The sequence below is a fragment of the Perissodus microlepis genome, chromosome 9, assembly GCF_051167445.1.
Source record: "Perissodus microlepis isolate ML-2025 ecotype Zambia chromosome 9, ASM5116744v1, whole genome shotgun sequence".
Lineage (NCBI taxonomy): Eukaryota > Metazoa > Chordata > Actinopteri > Cichliformes > Cichlidae > Perissodus > Perissodus microlepis.
The window spans coordinates 25,897,104-25,916,167 of NC_140469.1; the positions used below are offsets into that span (position 1 = coordinate 25,897,104).

The 19,064-nt window shown below is 44.8% G+C and overlaps 1 protein-coding gene across 2 annotated transcripts in view; it reads left to right on the forward strand.

Annotated features, from left to right (window-relative positions):
• The first annotated feature begins 648 nt into the window (after positions 1-648).
• LOC146380590 (cadherin-10-like) overlaps positions 649-19,064 on the forward strand; it is a 72,935-nt gene continuing 54,519 nt past the window's right edge. The window contains exon 1 of one of the 2 annotated variants that reach the window (XM_084939789.1): positions 649-801. The gene's annotated coding sequence lies outside the window, so the exon portion shown is untranslated. Of the gene's footprint in view, positions 802-1,427; positions 1,509-19,064 lie in introns of those variants that run through there. The other variant, XM_084939790.1, reaches the window with a different exon arrangement.

Below are 19,064 nucleotides of genomic sequence, written 5' to 3' on the forward strand. Positions count from 1 at the left end.
AGAAGTGCCTTAATAGTAAGTGTATGGTGATTGTTGCAGCAGCATTATTCAGTTCATAGAGTTGATTCATAGCCATACTTTAAGTACATTTACATTTGCAGCTCTGTTGGACGCACAAAAGAAAATACATGCATATTATTGAATTTATCATAAGCATAGTAGCTGTAGGCTTAATAGGGACATATTAAGACACATGCTAATTTGCCCTGGCATGACACTTGAGTTCACACAGTTACTCACATTTAATTAGCTATTGTAATAAGCCGTGATCTGTGGTTTACACGGTTTTAAAGGATGCAGCGAGCCTAACTGGATGCTTTCGCAAATATAAAGATTTATTGATTGACTCCCAACCCGCAGTCAACCTATGACTTTGCAGCTGTTAATCACGGGGATTATGCAGATGCACAAATAAAACATCAAGCTTATTAATAAACTTGAACGCGCTCGCCCCACCGGAGCTCCTAATCTCCCCCTTTCTGCCATCTTCCTTTTGTTTAGTTTTTTGTCGGAGTGTGGCACTGTTTTTTTCTTTCCTTCTTTCGTTCGTTCTTTCTTTCTTTCTTTCCTCCCCTTCTCCCTTTCTGCTGGGGACTTGTGAATGGCAGCCAATGGGAGGGTTGAGTCCCCTCAGCCTCCCTGACATCCACAGCGAGAAGTGATGCAGCGCGACTGAGACGCGCAGTTGAGGTGGAACAACGGGCAACAAAAAAGCTGCAGCGAACGGATACACACTTGGCTCCGACGTGCGCCTTCAACACCCCGGGAACATTTCCTCCCTAGAATAAACTTCATTATCAGGTGAGCTTTGCTTGCAACTTCTCTCCGCCGGTGGGAAATTGTCTCATTTGTGCCCGATTCGCCGCTCGAACAGTTACTTCTTGTCTTTGCGGCGCGCTGTATTGTCCGAGTCGGGGTTAATTTATATTGGAATATGACCAAAGCGAATTAGTCGTGTCGCCTTTATAAGACGGTTTCCTCTTGTATGGATTGTAATGAAATCGCAAGTGGGGCAAAAAAAGAAAGAGAGAAAGAAAATCCATATTTGGAGGAGACTAATTAGTGGGGTAACTTCGGGCTTTGAATTGGAAATGAGTTTGAATCGAAGTTATTTGTTTGCACGTCCAGAGCCTGCTCATTCAACTTATATCGGGGGTCAATCAGTGGCCAGTGGGTTCTTTAACTTTTCTGTTTCGTGAAAGGGCTCTGTGCGCAATTCTCATTCATTTTGTGGATGTAGAAAGGAAGCGTGCTCCTCCCGGTACAGAGGTCCTCTGCGACGCATTTTCCCTTCTTTTTTGCCCTGTGATGCGATCATGCAGGCCTGGGCTCTCAACGCACCTTTGCCTTTTATTCTGTCGCGTATGAAACTTCACCCCCCCCAACCCCCAACCCCCACCCCGACGCTCGCGTGAATCTATCTGTGAAGATTCCCTTTTTTTCCGCCCCTCTCCACCGATGATCGCGCTGAAGCCAGTGGCAAATCCACGGGATGCGAATCGATGCAGGTGGGACAGCGTGCTCTGATAAAGGCGGATGACTGTCTATCTACGGCCGCCTGCAGTCGCACTGTGATGCTCTGCTGCCTCTTCTTTTTCTTTTTTTTTGCTCTGCTGTTAGAGATCAGCTCAAAGGCCTTGCTTTCTTTTCCTCTTTCTGGGGGAGGGCACTCCTGGAGTTGACTCAAGTTTTCTAAAAACAACATGTCCTCCAGCGTTATTGACAACAAGATGATATCAGTGATGTGGCTTTAAATATTTAATGGATTCGCTGAATAATGCAGGCAGGCTATAAAGGGATTAACTTGGCTGTTTTACTCCAAACTTGCAGGTATCGACAGGGTGATGGGGTAGAGGTGTGGTGAATCCAGCAGCCCCTGCACAATCCTGAAAATTGAATTCTGTGCTTGGAAAAGTTTCGCCATCCTTTCCTGTTTGTCTGCAGATTGCTCCATGTTAGTTATTGCTCTGGCTTAAAGTAAGCCTGCGGTAATATGCCTGAAGGCAGCCAAGAAGTTGTTTGGGGGAGTTGTCAAACTACCCGGGGAATATTCTGCAATAAGCACGCCTCTTCACACATGCTTTTAAAATTACAAACAAGAGCTCCTCTTATCCGAGGATAAGGGAGAAAAAGAAAGAAAAAAGCTTTACATCTGAAAATAGTGGGTTAACTTCGCTGCTTGCCTTTTTACAGGAACAACTTCCCACCTGTTTCTATATGGCACAAAGCAGCGTGGTGAAAGGAGATTGTCTTAACCAGAATAGCTTCTGTGGTCCAGGTTTTTCATTTGCTGGTTTGAAGTTTTGAGATGAAAGGGACAGAGTCGAATCTGTGGCTGATCAAAGTCAAACAGAAAACATGGCAGGTACTGAATATTTAAAGGCTCTGCAAACAGAGTCTGTATGTGTGCATGTGTGTGGGGATCATACAGTACATCATGTATGTGTTTATCGCGCCGGCTGCGCTGGAGCTTCGCATGAAGACATTTTTAAGCGATATTGCTGAACTGGTTTGACAGGCGGAGGGGGGATAGACATATTCCAGCCATCAGCGTTTTCTAAAGCAGAGCTCAGATTACAATAGACAGCCCCTCACATTTCATCTCCCTCTTCTCCCACATATATCTCTCCTCTGTGGGGCATGTGCAGCAGCTCAGGGGCTATTCCAAAAAGCTCCAGTCTCACTCTGCCGGCCGGCTCCTGTCTGTCCCTGTGAGCGCTGACGTCACCGGATGGTGGGTTTACCCGATGGCCAGACGACGATGACCGGTGACCCGAGCTGATTACATTATTTGTGCTCCAGATGGGCAGCATCATTTTGATGTGTCCTGCTCATAATATTGAACGGTTCTAGCCCTCTCTGCAGTGGCATCTGGAGCTAATAAAATCACATCCCAGCGGTCTGTGCTGAAGCACCCTCCGATCCCCTATGGTGATCTCTGCGGCCGTCTTTCCCTCTCCTGTGAGCGTGTTTGGATACTTGTGGGCATTTGTTGAGCCTGCGCGCACGGCGAGCGGCTCTAATGTGTGTGTGTGTGTGTCCGTCTGTGTGTGTGTGTGCCTCGTTTACGAATGTTTGAAGTCAGAGGCAGAGAGCACCCCTGGGCATTGTAGTTCAGTAGATGCACCTTGATTGTTTGAGTGCATTAGTCACGGTCTGTATGATGTGATAATAAATCATGACGTTGTTTGTTCTGCGAGTGCTCCGGGATTCCTCCTAAGATTTTCTTGTGCCAAATATTTATCTGGAGTTGCTTCTTTCAGTGCCAGCCAAATAGGTCTCTCTGTTTTTCTTCTCTTTTTCTCTTCCTTTCAAATCTGAAGTTTCCCCCCCTTCCACTAAATACGTGACGCTGTCTTTTATTTCTCCAGGCTTCTTGTGACCATTAGAGCAAATTTTCTGCTGCCACAATGGTGACTTCTTAACTTGCTCCTTTACTAATGAGACAGATTCCCTTCAGAGACGCCTATTTATGGAGCCGTCAGATCCATAATTGCATGGAAACCAAAATAAGGCGAGACGCGTGTTTCTCACCCACAGACTCACAGAGAAGGCAGGAATTTGTGACGTCTACTTCTGGTTATTAGATTCGTATTGTCAGGGTCCGCCCTCACCTTGCCTCTGAAGGTCAACCTGAGTCTCAGAGTGAATTTGCTATGACTAAAAAAGACACAAGAATTAGATGGGATACAGTTAAGCCACGCGAAGGCTGCTTCTCGACAGGTTTCAGCTGAAGGGATTTGCGAGCTGGACGATGGCCAGGAGGGTTGAACATCCCTATAGAGTCTGTATAAATCCCTCCGAAAAAGGCCTATTCTCCACTCTGTGTGCTGAGAAGATAAATCCACACAGATCTGACAATTTATACCTCACTTAACAATGACTAATTATCACTTCCTGCTTCGTGTAGGAGAACACCAATTACACAGAAATATACTCCTAAATCTGTTTTCAAAGTGGTTGGACAGAGATGTGGTATGTGTGTGTGTGTGTGCGTGTGTGTGTGTGTGTAATGTAATGCACATTGCTGGATGAAGCTGATAGTAAAGAGCGCATGAACTTGTGATAAAAGACGAGTGCAGCTTTTTACAGTATGGCACAGTAGGACGGATGTGACTATGAAATCACTTAGATTCGTGTCTTTGGGGTGGGAGACGGAGTAAATCATTGCCAATGTTGAATAACGCAGTCTGCCAACAGTTTTTTCATTTTTTTCTTTTTTTTTTTTGGTCCCTCTTCCCCCTCAAACTGTGGCTTGGCTCCACAGCTTTTCTAATTATGAAGTGGCTGAGAGATAGCTTCACAGCTCCGACACTATGTGGTGGTTGAGCTAACCGAATGGCAATCTAACTGAATTACCAACAAAGCCTGACAGACTTGTGGAGTTTAGCGAACGTATTTGCAAAAGTAACATCCTCACCTTCCTGTTCAGCCACGAAATGTAGACACAGATGCACAGGCGCAGGCTCACACACATATGGAAAGAGGCGCGCGCACACACACACACACACACACGAGCACAAATGCTAGCAAACAAACACAGTACAAAGAGCGAAGGTGTACAGTTCTCCGCACGCTTCTCAGCACAATTTAACAAGATATATTAGTCACCCAGGAGGCAGCAGAAAGCCCGGCATCCACAGTGTGCAGCAGACTGCAGTCTGACAGTGGGAGATAGTGATTTACAACAAAGCCCCGTAGACCATGGCACAATTTCAGAGTTGCGGAAATGACACTGGTAAAGCAGGGGCATGAAAGTCTATCCACCAGCCACGTCTCATTTCTTACACCATTTGCCCTGGGATGGGGAGGGTGGAGAACGACGGGGCAGATGACAAATCCACTATTGTAGGTACCACACAATGAGTCGAGCCCAGGAGTTGAATTCTTTCCTGGATGTCATCGAAAATATGAGCGGAAACTGGATGGAGCCCACCTTCAAGGACACTGAACATTCCTTGGTTCTTAAATTTGAGGTGAAATCGATTTTTTGACCCAGCGAGCATACCGTTAGACTGCGGATTGGATTTTGAATTAAATCTCTATATCCAGTATGTGGGTGTGGAAAACAATAATCATCTAATAGTGGAAATCACAGATCCAGATCACTATCAAAATCTAATCAACCCTTCTCAGGCTTGAGGCTGATCTCTCTGGCAAATTTCATGGAAATTTGTTCGTGGGTGTTTCAGACACCACGCTAACATACAGATTAAGTGACAGAGGTGAAAATGTAGCTTCCTAGAGAGGTGAAAATTCACCCACAAATTTAAACCCCAAAATGAGTGCTATTTTGTCAAAACTATATCTTGAGAGGATCTTGCGTTCTGCAATTAGTAAAAACTATGTCATTTAAGAAAACTTGGTTAATCACAAGTAATTGTTCCATCCCTGGATGAATTCTTAGATTCTGTAATCTAGCTCCTTTACCGGTATTTAATTTTTAAAAAAGCCATCGTGTAGGTAACGTCTTGTATGATGTGTGTGTTTCAGCGCTGCCTTTGAGGTACCTGGCTCAGGAGCGAGAGTGCGAGTGAGTGCAGTAGACAGATCGTGTCCGCAGGTCCTGCCTTTCCCTTCTAGTTGGATTCCTGTCTGTGCAAAGCCCAGAGGCTTAACTCTGACTGCAGTAAGAGGACTGAGGAACGCTAAACACTGTCTGGGGGAAGGCTGCTGAACATGACAGCTAGTTAATAAGTGTATGGAAGACGAGCTTGGAGGGGTGGAAGGGGTGGGTGGAGAGGGGCAAAATTGTCTGTCTGACTTTTGAGACTTTTGTGAAAGCAAAGGGAGGAAGAGGGGAGGATTGGTCAGGAGGTGGGTGGGTTTGGGGGGTGGGAGTTGGTAATATTGACTGTTGGATGACGAGAGGGTAATAGGAGATCAGAGAGTCCAGCCACAGGACAAGGAGCATTAGCGCCTGACTGGAGTACAATGAAGACAGAGGAGGCAGTGAAGGGAAAGGGTCGAGTGCTGGATGAAATAAGGGAGAGTTGTAAAAGAGGAAAGTGCAGAGAGGTATGGTGAGAGAAGGCAATAATGATGCTTACTTTACCCCTGCAAGGCAGCAGCAGCGAGAGCTGTCAGCTTCAGGCAACGCTGGCTGGTGGGACGCTGTTGGGATGCCTTGGTATGTTAACCCCCCAGACACCACTGACAGTACGTGATAGATCGCGGCTGCGTAATTACGCGTATGTGTCTGTTTGCGAGAGAGGGCGATGCTGAGGTTGTTTGTGGGCCTTCGTGCGTGCGTGTGCATATTGAGGTGTGTCTTTGTATGACTTTTAGCGTATCAATTTTTCTTGGCAGCGGCGAAAGCAGAATGATGTGATTTTCCCCTTTAACAGCCTCCAGGAGTAATGATCCAGGTTATTGCAGATGACGTGTAACACCTCAACCCAGCGGGCATTGGCGCAGTAAAACCTGTCCTTATAGGTTAGGCTTCAGGGATGCTGTTGTCTTGGTGGCAGCACTGAGCGCACAATTCCTCTGTCTCCCAAACCTGTCACCTTCACATGGGCCCCTCCTTCTGTGGATAATGGTCTCCTGTCTATGTTGTGAATGATATCTGGACTCCATTGTGCGCCTGTTTCCTTCGCTGTGCTATTGTCCTGTAGATTGCCTTTGTGAGGTTTGTTTTTTTTCTTCTTCTTTTTCTTCCCGGAGAGCTACAATGTGCAGGCTGTATTCTGAGGTGCTGTAAATGAACAGGCAAACACATCAGCAAAGGTCCTATTTACTTTCAGTCTCAGGAGTGAAAAAGAGAGGTTTCTGCCATTGTTCTCCTACCTCTCAAAACATTAGGATGGTTCATTGTGAGCGAGAGAAATAGAAAGACCTCCGCACAAGCTACCTGTCGAATCAAAGTGTGTGCGCCGCCGTGGGACTGTATATTCCTCGGGGAAGGACACAATAGGAGCTTTCTGCTGCAACATGGGACACACCAATAACAGAACGCTGCTGTTTCAAGCTAAATAATACCCTGAGCGTCCCTCAGACATAAGGGGGAAACCTGTCCCCTTTGAGAAAAGGTCATTGTTTAAGACCCCCAGCAGCTGAACACTGTGCTCTGACATGAATAACTGACAAACAGATGTGTCACAGGCGCCCAATTACTGTTTGACGCCGCTGTCCGTCAAAGACAAATGGGCTAGGACCTGCCGGAGGACTTTCACGTTGCTGGAGCAGCCTTAGAGTCCAGCCTTGTGCTGGAAGAGCTTTAAGCGCTCTGCAATAATTGAGTTTGATCTAATGGAGGCAATGCCAAACGTGGGTTATTGTTTGCCCGAGGACAATGCAACAGAGTTGAATTCATTGTTGGGAAAGATGCCGGGGGAATTTCTTTGAAATGGAAAAATTGCATTAAACATTCCATTTGTATTAATTATATTGTGCCTCTCATTAACATTGGCGCTGTTAGGAGCAGGAGCAGCAGAACCGCCGGTGGTATTGGGCTTAAAGCGGCACTCCGAGCAATAATATTAGAGGCAACCATCCATGCCTCAGGCACGCTGAAGCTGGCTGTGATGTCACTGACTGAATGAATATAGCTTTACTGTGAAGCATTGTGTCTGGACCTTTGGTCCTACGAGACATCAGTCATTCAAGTTACTCACCACTAGATTCAATTAATCATAGCCTTAATTCAATCCGATGGTCAGGCCTCCCAGCTGTAAGCCTTTAAGTGGGTTTTAAGAGAGCAGGAGCCTGCTGGTGTACGGTCCTCTGTGCTTGAGTTGATGGGCTGCCTGCCTACCAGGGATATAGTGACACTCCAGAGGTCAAGGGTTAGACTCACATAGGCAGGTGGAGTGGTTACTTAGGTCTGGCGTTCACTAGAGTGAATGTGCAAACAGGAGTACCTAAGCACACATTGGTGTGCTTGAGCTAATGTGCAAAAAAGTGGATATGATACCTTGAGCTACCGGTTCATCAGCCTTTGCACACAAACATGAGGCAGCAGGTGCGCGCACACACACATACACACACACACACAGAGTACAATGTCAGAACTCGACCTACAGTAGCAGAAGCAGACACTTGTGAAATGCAGTGTGGATCTCCTCAGTCTCATAAATAATGGACGTCGGTGAAGCATCTGTCAACTTTTCTGTCAACTCTGTTCCAGATGGGAGTCAGACAGGCCAGGCCGGAGCAGCGTGTTACATACACAGAACAAACCTCCATCCAGGGTGCCTCCTGCACAGGCGCCCTGTTTACATCAGCACACCGACACCCGCGCTCACCTACATGCCTCAGCCTATCTGCTGATTATTTAGGTCCTGCACCCGGCTTCCTTCGCCGTCTCTTTCTTGACACACACACACTCACAAATTCAATCACAGCAAGAAAAAGAGCAAGTGTGCTCTGAAGACCTCCCCTTGGTTCAATAAATAAAAGTTTTTTTAAAAAAAGCCATACTGCTCTCTATCTAAATACACACATATCCCCCAAAGGCTCTTCGAGTAAACGCATCAGTAGCACCTCCTCACTTGGTGGCAGGGAAGCAGTAAACACACGCCTCCAATGGCCTACATGTTTGTTGACTTAAATATGGCAGCGCTCACGTAACATTAAACACTCGCTGTGAGTTCCTTCCAGACGTAGCCACAGAGCTTTGCGTCCGCTAAGTCACACTTCCTTGGCATCTGGCTTGGAGATATCGGGGTGTGTTGTCCACGGGCAAGCGGCCAGAAAGGAGACAAGCGAGCGAGCTCGGGATTTGCGCGCTGGAACAAGTTTCGGCAGCGACTTGGGCTCTGCCTCGCTTCCCTTCCCCCTGGCAGCTGGGGCGGGAGGATGAGTGGGTCGGGTGCTGCCGGGTGGCGGTTACTGTACGGTTGCTTTATGGACTAAAGCACTGTCTTCCCGGCCTTGTCGTAATAGAGGATTCAGCTCATAAAGCAGCATCATGATTTGCAATAAGCAGAGTTAGGGGAGAGTAATGAAGGTGTAAATCAACTGAGCCGTGTTTTTTTCTTCTTCTTCTTCTTCTTCTTCTTCTTCTTCTTTTAATCTGACGTTGGCAGTCTCTCTCTCCCTCTCGCTTTATTCCATGCTGCCCGCTCCCTCCTCTGCTTCTTCCTCCTTTTCTCTCTCTCCCTTCGCAGTAATGGAAAGCCTGGCACTCTGTAATAAAGCAGAGTGAGCAGCAGTATTAGTAAACAGTCGCCGCACTCATTCAGCCAAGTCCAACTCCTTTATTTTGTTTGTGCGAAGTATTTCATAGCCCCGTATGGTGTTAAGGTTGTGGGCGTGGGGGCTTAATGAATGAGGATGGAATGAAGAGTATTTAATTCCAGTCTGGGAGAGGGAGGGACTATTAAGGCTTCCTCATAAGAAAGCCTTTGTTTTCATTTTTTCACAGAAGTTCTGGACCAAGAAAAGAAAAGCCTTCATTTTTTCAGTTGCACTGGGAATGTAGATGCAAATGTGCCGCACAGAAGCTTTGCAAAGAAGAAGAGGACCACACAGCCATCAGCGAGGCACCAGGGCTCGCCTCGCTCGCTGCCCTTTCCCCAAATAAAGACGTCGTCAGAATTTTGAAATGGAAGTCGGATTGGAAGCAATCATCAAAAGAGAGGGTCCAGTACTCCCCAAGTTAAAATGCCTGGCTGGGAATCATGTTAAAATTTCCATTCCTCGCTCCAAATCGATCGTATGGGTCCCTGCTCTCCAATATCCATGGTCACCTTTGCTATAAAGTAGGGTATTACTTCTTTAATGCAGTGGAGTTTTATTCTGTGACCAGTGAGGAGAGGAAGGAAAAGAAATGTATCCACTGACCTCAAACACAAAGAAATGATGGCTGGGGATAATGAAAGAAAGTAGCTTGAGTTTTATATACACCGTACGTGTATATATGTGAGCAATGCTTGAAGTCCACGAGACTTTGGCTTGAGTTATTTTCCTCGTCTGCCTGTTTAACGCCGGCTAGCCTCCGCGGACACGTTAATGCAGTATTGATTGTTTATCTGTAATAACACCATGCTGTTGCTGCTTGGGTGACAACAGACGAGGGAAGGGAGGAGGTGCTGCGGGTGGTAAGGTGGTGATAGATAACGCACTATACCCTCTTTTGACTGGTGGCTGGTGATTGTGAATCTGGGGTAAAACGAGGTGCCTGAACATATCCTATCTGGCAATAGTCCAGGTGTGAAATGGGAAATAGAAACTGGGGTGAAAACGTCAGTGCAATGTGGCCGCTGCTCGATAAGGCTGTCCCCTGTCTCTGAATAATTCAATCTCCTGCTCTGACCATTCTGGTAACTTCCCGGTGCCAATGCCGGCCGTCCACCCACTCTCTGCCCCTAGGCCCCGGAGCCCATATGGCCAGCTACAGTGTCTCTCATTGACCTATGGCCGGGCCTGTTGTTGAGCCAATCCCCCCCCCCCGAGGAGCTTGGTAATTACAAATAAGCTGGAAGTCACACCAGCCACGGAAAAGGTGAGTGTGATTAAAGATGTGTGTACAGCAAAGTTCAAGGGGTGCTCTGCTGGCAGGCCAGCATATTGAAGCGTGGGCCTCGGCAGCACCGGGGAATCAAACGCTAACTCGGATCAATCGGGCTTCTTTGTTCATTAGAGTCATCCATTCCCGGGAGTGGAATTGAAAAGAAAAAACAAAAAAAAACAAGCCATCTCAGCGCTCATTTTAGTGATGAGGCCGCTGTCCCTCAGGGGTAACGAGCAGAGGTAAATAAACATGAGTAACAGTTAAGGTCAGAGGAGATCATGGCCGTCTGTTCTGCATCTGAGACGATGCCTGAATCTTTTTTTGACGTGGTCGGATTGAAAGACCCTTATTTACCAGCCGGATCTGTTCAAAAAGGAGAAGGCAGCAAATACCCTCCTTTCATTTCTTAAGGAGCATTGCTACCAAAATATGTATTTATATGCGCCATTTAAATTCAGAAGCCTTGACAAAGTCTGCGGCTTATTCTTGAGTGGTATTCATACAATTTATACTGTTTTCATTTGTGGTGCTTTTTTCTATCCCAAGGCTAGGCTGATATCCTTGCAGGAGTCTTGCCCGTGACAAATGGCTTTCTTGACACTCGGCTGCCTCGCTGGTTTTAGTCGGGTGCGGTTTGAGAGGAATTTTGTCCAATTTACGAAGAGTCAAAAGCCATGCATGTCTCTAGCTTGTGAACATGTGTAAAGCCTCAACTGTTAATAATATAAAAACAGGTGCTCCTAACTGTCTCTGTGTGATTTTTATGGTGGGCATCTGTGGGAAGGTCATTACTCTTAGTCAAAGGGGGGAACACATTTTCTCTGTGCAGCCTTTTATTGGGGTCATATTTTAAGTTGGTGATGTCTTTGTTTTAGCTCCATGTATTATTTAGGGTTTTGTGACGATTGTGTTTGTAGCTGCCTTGCTGCTGACCTGCTGTTACAGTCAATATACGCCTGAATGGAAATGTGCTTCCACGTCGCTCCCTTTCGTGTAATTGTAACAACAGGGAGGCTGAGACAAACGTGGGAACACAACTCCTCTACTGATTTTCAATTCACTGCACCGAGTTTGACCTTTGTGTAGCCCAATCAATGCATCTGCTTCATGAGACGTACCATCATTTAAAAGCAATGGCTCCGTCTTAATCTAATATCCTGGAAGGGTAGTATTATAACGGAGGAAAAACAATGTCATTGATACAGAAATTTCAGCCTTTTAATTGCCTGGTTTACTGTGAATATTATCCCTACACCTATGCATGCTCTCTGGCCTTTTGGCCTCCAGACTGTGCAAGGCTAAATCTACAGAAAAGCCAGACTCTTGCGCTTGACTTCACATGAGCCATGCAAACACTTGGGAAGCAAACACTGATTTGCATAGAGACGGAGGCTCCCATAACCACCAGTGTATTACCACAAAGGCCACAGTGGGAAATGCAGGAAGCCAGCAGACCCTCCATTGAGCCTCTTCCCTCCTCCCGTCCCTAACCCCCCTCTGCCATTGTCAGTCCTTCAGAAGAGGGCTGTGTTAGACCACACGGCTGCTGGTGACAAAACATGTGCTCCGGTGAACACATAGGAAAGCAAACAACTCAGGCTGTCTCATCTGCTAACGTGTCACAGGATGAATGCCATTAAGCTATTATTTCTTTGCTCTTTATGCACGAGGACATCTCATGCCCATTTGTTCTGCCATTGAGCAGAGGACAACCACATCTGTTTGCCACCAGGGTACTAGACATTATTAATCTTTTCACGAGGACATTTAGCAAAATCAGGCCTCCATTTATTAGCCCCTAGCACAGAACTGAAGAACTGGCGAGGGGAGATAATGATTTTAAGCTCCCATTTAGTCAATTAATTCTCGGATGTGGAATCAGAAGCTGCTTGCTCAAATGTGAGAGTCTCTGTTGTTTATGATGTCATAGTCTGAAATCGTATTTTTTCAGGGCTTAAAGTAATTATTTGGACCTAGATCTGTCACACACTCATGCCGCCTTAATACAGTAATGCTTAACTAGAGTAGTTGTTTGATCTAAGCAGTAGAGACAAACAAAATAGTCAGGTGTATAGGTAGGTAACAGCCAATAAGTGAAGCTCACTAAAAGTATAGATAGCATCTGAACAGCCAGTAGTATGGAAGCGCTTTGAACTGTTTATAAAAAGGTTATTTATAAAACTATTTCAGAGGTATGCTTATAATAATAATAATAATGATAATAATAATAATACAAAGAAGAGGAAGCTTTATGACCTTGTTTAAAAAAAGCGCTAATAAAGTGCTTCACAGAGAGAAATTCCAGAATTATAGAATATAAAAAAATCCAAGAACAGTAATTACTATTAAAATAGCAAATAAATAAATAAAAAAATAATCCAAAAATGTCATTGTCACCCATTCAACTGTCATGAAAACGTTTCTAAAGTTTTCTAAAAGTATTAATACACATTGTTTGTGTATTAGCTTAGAATCAATGCAAATATTTTAAAGGTTTGTTAAAAATATGAATAAAATGTTAAATGATCTAACTAAAAATGATCAAACTAAAAATGTGGATACAAATTAAAACTTTGTAACTGTTAAAAAAAATATATAAGTAAAGCTGTAAATAAAAAGTTTGAAATAAGTAACTAGAGATATGGCTTGCAGTCAAAAATGTTCATAAACAGCATCGACAGTAAAAAAAAAAGATTTGCCTTAAACATACATTATTTTTAATGGCCACCAGGGGGCGATAACTGCTGTTATCTTCTATAGAACTATATGGATTGTTTACCAAACGTCTACATGGCTTTCCAATCATATATAAGTGTTTGGCAGACAAAGTGTTTCTTGGTGAGTTTACAAGTTTCAACGACATAAAAGTAGCTACTTTTAGTCTGTCAATCATAAGCAGTTGAAACAAGTACTTAACAATAGAATAGAATAGAACAGAATAGAATAATCCTTTAATTGTCCCACAGGGGGGAAATTTGGTTTCAATGGCCAGTATGGCTGGCCATTGAAATTTCCTAAAAAGTAAATTCATCTTCAAATTGCTAATGTTAAAAAAGTAATTGATGAATAAAATTGTTTGGTAAAACACACATAATGGGTAAGTGGTTGAAGCTGTTTGCTAACATGTTTGCTAAATGTAAGTAAGCAGTGGACAAATGGCTGAGGTAGTCAGGCAGTATTTATGAGTAAATGTTATGACAGCTTGCTAAGTGTAACTGATTAAAGGATAAGCTGAATTTAATCACTAAGCGTAAATACTTAGCTTAGAGTAATCCAGTAAAATGGACTTAAATTAGCTGATTTGAACCTGAGGGGAGTATGAAAAGGTTCATCTGACAGGACTCAGTGGGATAAACGAAAGTTTGGGAATCACTTCATCTCACACTAGGGGAAGGAACTGAGAGGATACTCTTCTGCTGCTCTGTCACTTGCCATAAACACTGTTGTAAGTTCAAAGGTGCCCATCTCTGTTTTTGTGACGACAGGAAGAAGGAATAGGGAGTGAGCTGAAAGACCAAGCAGTGTGTGGAGAGCTGGCAACCCACAATTTAGTCCAGACTGAAGAGACATATAAAATCAAGTGTGCTGGAGGAATGGTTACTTCAGGAGCCCTCTGTGGGTTTTAAACTGGGCCACTCCAGCTTTGGTTGTGAGAGCCTCGGTCTGAGTGATGCGGGCTCTGCTGAATGATGGCACAGTAGAAATAACTAGAAAAACAGGCAAAATAGCTCTCATTGACTTGGCCCAGATTGTATGATTTATATGGGTTATTTGGTATGCATTTGGGCAGCGAGGCAAGGTAATGTGTTTGCAGTGAGCTCTGGAGCGGTGCACTGGGATGAATGTTGTGGTCTCCCCCTATCTGTGTGTGCATGTGTGTGTGTGACAGGGATAGTATGAGCTAATTTGTTTCGATTACTGTCGTCCATTCAAAAGCACAGCCTCACATCCCCGACACGTATGATCCGGAAATTGGTTAATCGTATAGTCTACAATTTTTCGGATTCACACGCAGCGCATCCCGTTTCTTTCTAAATATTTCCTCAGATATGTTATTAGTCTGTGGATAAACATCTAATAACATCCTTTCCCTGAGAATATATCGGTAGGGGTAATTGTTGGTAGCACATCTTTGCTGAAAACTTAATGTGCTATTTAGAAGCAGATAGGGGACTTAGAGCAACTTTAACTAAATCTTGGTGCTATTCCAATGTTGCAGGTTGAATCCTAATTTCGACTAGAGGACTCTGGTGTTTTGCAGGCGTTCAGCGAGGAATTTCAGTTCAGCTTTGCATTCCGATTTGACTGGGGATTTTCAGCTGTTTATTCTGCAGCGTTTTATGATGATTTTGGCCTCCTCAATCTGTGGAGATTTTTTTAAATATATATTTTCTTTTGTGGTAATATCCCCCATCTGTCTGAAACCTCCTTTTAGTGTTCAATTTCCTTGCCTTAATCTGTGAGGCAGTGGGCACGTCTGTACATCAGATTGGAGTGGGGTGAAGTTATTTTCAAGACAATGTGACAGTGTGTCTAGACAGAGTTTCTCAGCTAAACAAAAGATCAATATATATTGACAGGGTTGTGAAGACATTGCTTTTTTTCCTCTCTTGGTTTCCATTTTGCTGCAAAAACGGGAAAAGGGAGCAAAAGTTCACCCAGATGCTCAGTTTTTTTTTCATAATTGGCTTCAGGGAAGTCGGTTGTGAACCACTAACCCACATGGGCAATAAGACAAATGGAGACTCCCACATTTGGGTCGAGTGTTTCCCTATTCACGCTTGGAATTTAGGCTGTCGATTTCTCCAGCGAGCGGAATAACATGGATTGTGACATCCACTCCGAGTTGGACTTAACAAACCGAGTCTGAGATGAAGCAAGGACGAGGAAACGGGGAGGCCAAAGAGAACAACCTGCTGCTGACACCTCCTCACATTAGCAGCCTTATAAGGGCCTCCTCTGTGGATTGTAACATGACCAGGTTACCTGTGGCACCAGTTCCCAACCCTCCTCCTCCTCCTTCCCGTCTCCCTTGCTCAGCCACTCGGCTGACATTCTCCTCTCTCACTTTTAATTGCACCCCCGGGGTTTTTTCTGGGTTGCTGTGCAAGTCTTCGGCTCAACGGGCGCGATAGGGTGCTTTGCCGTGTCGCTCATATCCCTCGTTAGGGAAAAATAAAAAAAACAAGAAGAGAAGAGAAGGTGGGAGAAGTAGAGGAGGAGTAATCTACTCTAGATTAGGCTAAAATGCCACCCAGGCCCACTGTTTGTAACAGCCCATGTTCACAGAAAAGGCCATTAGCTGGCCAGATCCAATATGTATTGATGAATGCATTTGTGCAGCTCACGTTGTCCCTGTCTCTATCCTCACGGTCCTGTGTTCGATAAACCCGATAGATGCATTTAATAACTAATTGCTCTGATTCAAAATGTTATCCCAGGCAATTCTTTGAGCGTAGAATCATGGGGCATTCTAAAATTGGCAGCAGACACATTAATCTTGCTTACCCAGCACCCACCACAAAGCACAAGTCTTATTGCTCTATGGTGACTCCACACAATCTGTGACAGGCAATTTAAAGCAATTTGCTTTTTTCATTTTTTCATCAAGCATTTTTTTTAATGCAATTAAATGGCACATGATATGAAGTGAAGACGGGGCAGGCGAGGCAGCCAGTGTGTGTGTGTGTGCAAGGAGGGAGAAAATAAAGGCAGCCTTGTGCTTGTTGTAAACACTGCCTCTTAACTGGGAGAATATAATTATGGTGTCATGTTCTATTACACACCTTCATTATGACGATGGTGCTCCCTGAGAAAGCAAACAGGGAAAGACGAGACCTCTGTTTCAAAATTCACCTACAGCAATGGGCGTTCGAGGAAGATGGCTCGAACAAGAGCAGACTCATTTTTATTCTTCGGTTGCACGTTTTTGCTCCGGTTCCTCTTTCTTTAACAGAAAATTAGGGTTAATTACGGCTTGTGTTTAGCCTGTAGTCCTCCACCATAATTTCTCAGTTTTCTCAGTTTTAATTACATTGTACTCACCGTAAGTGTGATCTAGAAACACAGAGGAAGTAGCAGAACCTTTTAGATGAACTTTATTTGGAGTTAAAATCCTAAACTGCATAATAATGGTGCAGCATCGCTAATTGGTTTTGTTTGTTTTGTTTATGGCGTTCTGGCCACTGCCATGTTGTTTTTCTGCACACAGAAGTGACCACAGTCTATGCATATTGTCTATGTATGCCTTTTATCTGGATGAATGCATAGACCAAATGAGTGCATGGCACAAACATAAATACCTGCTATTTAGTCCTAAGTAAAACACAAATAGGATACTTCAATGTGGATTTCTTGAATGTATAATTATTACTGGTAGAGAAAGTTGTATTATTTATCTAATAATTGCATCAAGTATGCTTAATGGAATAGCAGACAGCTAGCTGAAACAGGAGCCTGTCCATCAGAGTGGCCACACCACAATAATCCATGATTTGGTCTCGGGAACTTAGCTATAGATACCAAAATCACTTTTGTACCATACATACATATATTTAGCTCTTTGATATTTATACAACAGTTTGGCAGTTTTTCTGTTAAGCTTAATGTACTTTGTTCAGTTTTGGCACCAGTGACCTCAATTTTCAGCATCAGAGGCTGCTGCTTAAGTCACAAAGGCCTGCGCCCTCGGCAACCACCGGCCGAGAGTGACCTAGCTGGTTGGCAAGCCGTCGCCGACAGCTGCTGGGTGAAATTGGTTGCAAAGAGGTATTCAGCACTGCACCAAAACCCTCCTTGCAATTGCTTTGATCACCAGCAGATTCCCACTGGTGCCTATAGTTTGCACAGACCATGTTGTTGCGTCTCCAAACACTCACCATCTACTCATGCAGTAATAAAAGTGTGAAAAGTGAGTAAAAGTTGCACTTTTTGAAACATGTTGGTTGCAGCGGTGAGGCACAAATTTTACTTTGCAGATGAACGTTCTTCATTTTACATTTGGATCATCCTTTTTTATGTTTCGCTACCACATGACGAGTAGTTGCCGAGCGGTTGCACGCAAGACACCAACTTGTCTGGAAACTGTAACCATAGCAATCATAAGGCGGTTTTTGATGCAGCACCCAGCAGCGCACAGGAATCACTTTCCAGCCAGTCATGGAATGCACATTTTTCCGTAGTCCTGTGGTTCCCATGGGGTCTACGACTGCGCTGTTGGGCTGTTTGAGAGGTTTGGTGTATCTAGTTTAAGTTTTGCGTTCTCTTGATCTCTCAGACTTCTTTAAGGAAGGCAAATACAAATGATGTATTTTAGTACTGAAAATAAGATCCAAGTTGAAAGAAACCAGAAATTCCCTTAAATCTCCATCCTTTCTTTCTTTCAACGTCAGCCTCATAGAGTATAAATGTAAAGAGGCAAGCATTTTTGTCGTAGCCACTGGGCTCCATGTGGCACCGCAGCATTCTTAACCAGCCATGACATTTTTTGACGTAGCAAAAATCAAGCTTTAGCTGACTTACTCCTGGTCGTGGTCCCTTGTCAAGAGAATTATCAGAGCAGGGGACTGTACAATATGGCTTCTAGGGTATGACAAATGTGGTCATGGGGCGAGCGCTCCTTAGGGACAGTGGAGCCCTCTATGTAGTGAAAGCATTAGCTTTCCACAGTGACATTATGAAGAAATCCATTGAAAAGGCCGGCTTCCCAGTGCTGAGGGACTGGAGGTAGAAAGCTTCATGAGTCCACCCCAGAGACTGGCTGGTATTTCCAACCACACTGAAGCCTACAGCAAATCAATAGCACAAAGTCCCACATGCTCCTCTCCAGCGTCAATTAAGTAAATTCATAAAGTCGAGAGAGCAGGGAGTTGGGGGAGGGAAATGAAAAAGGGAAAAAACTAGAGAGAGAGCAGGGGAAAAATCATCCAGTCATCTTACAAATTTGGATAGGAAACAGAGCGTCTGGCCTGTGAGTTGAAGTAGAAAGCGGAGGGTGGTGGTCTGAGAGACTATTTCTCTACGGGCATTATTAAGAAGCCTGACAGTCCATCTCACTTTCACCTGCCTCCATCAGCGCACGCACTGTTGACCTGGAAGTCTCCCCCCTCCCCACCCCGTGCTGAGCCAGGCAGAGGACACATGCAAAGTGACTGGCTTTCAGCGAAAAAGCCCAGCGATAATGCATATCAGCTTAGGCCTATGCAAGCAAAGCAGGCATACGCCGGGGGATGGGGATGGAGATGTGAGAGGGGGGAGGAGGGGGGAGGAGGGGGGACTGCTATAAACTGCAACGCATGAGGGAAAAGAGAAAGAGGGGACCTAACCCCCAGTTTCAATTTGCCTCATAAGGGGAAAACAGGGCATGCCTTGGCTGCCTCTAGAAGACAGGTAGCGTAATGGATGGGCCAGTCTCCGAGCCTGACTGCTGACGCTGCTCTGACAGGACGTTTCTACCTCTCCTTCACTCCCCACCCCCACCCCTTTTGCCCCTTAGTGTTGTCACAGTAAGTACCTGATATCTAACTTTAGGCACGTGTGTCCTGTATGCAGAAGTTCAGCGTCTCATCTAGGCGACATAAACAAACACTCGGTTTGACATTTGTTTAAC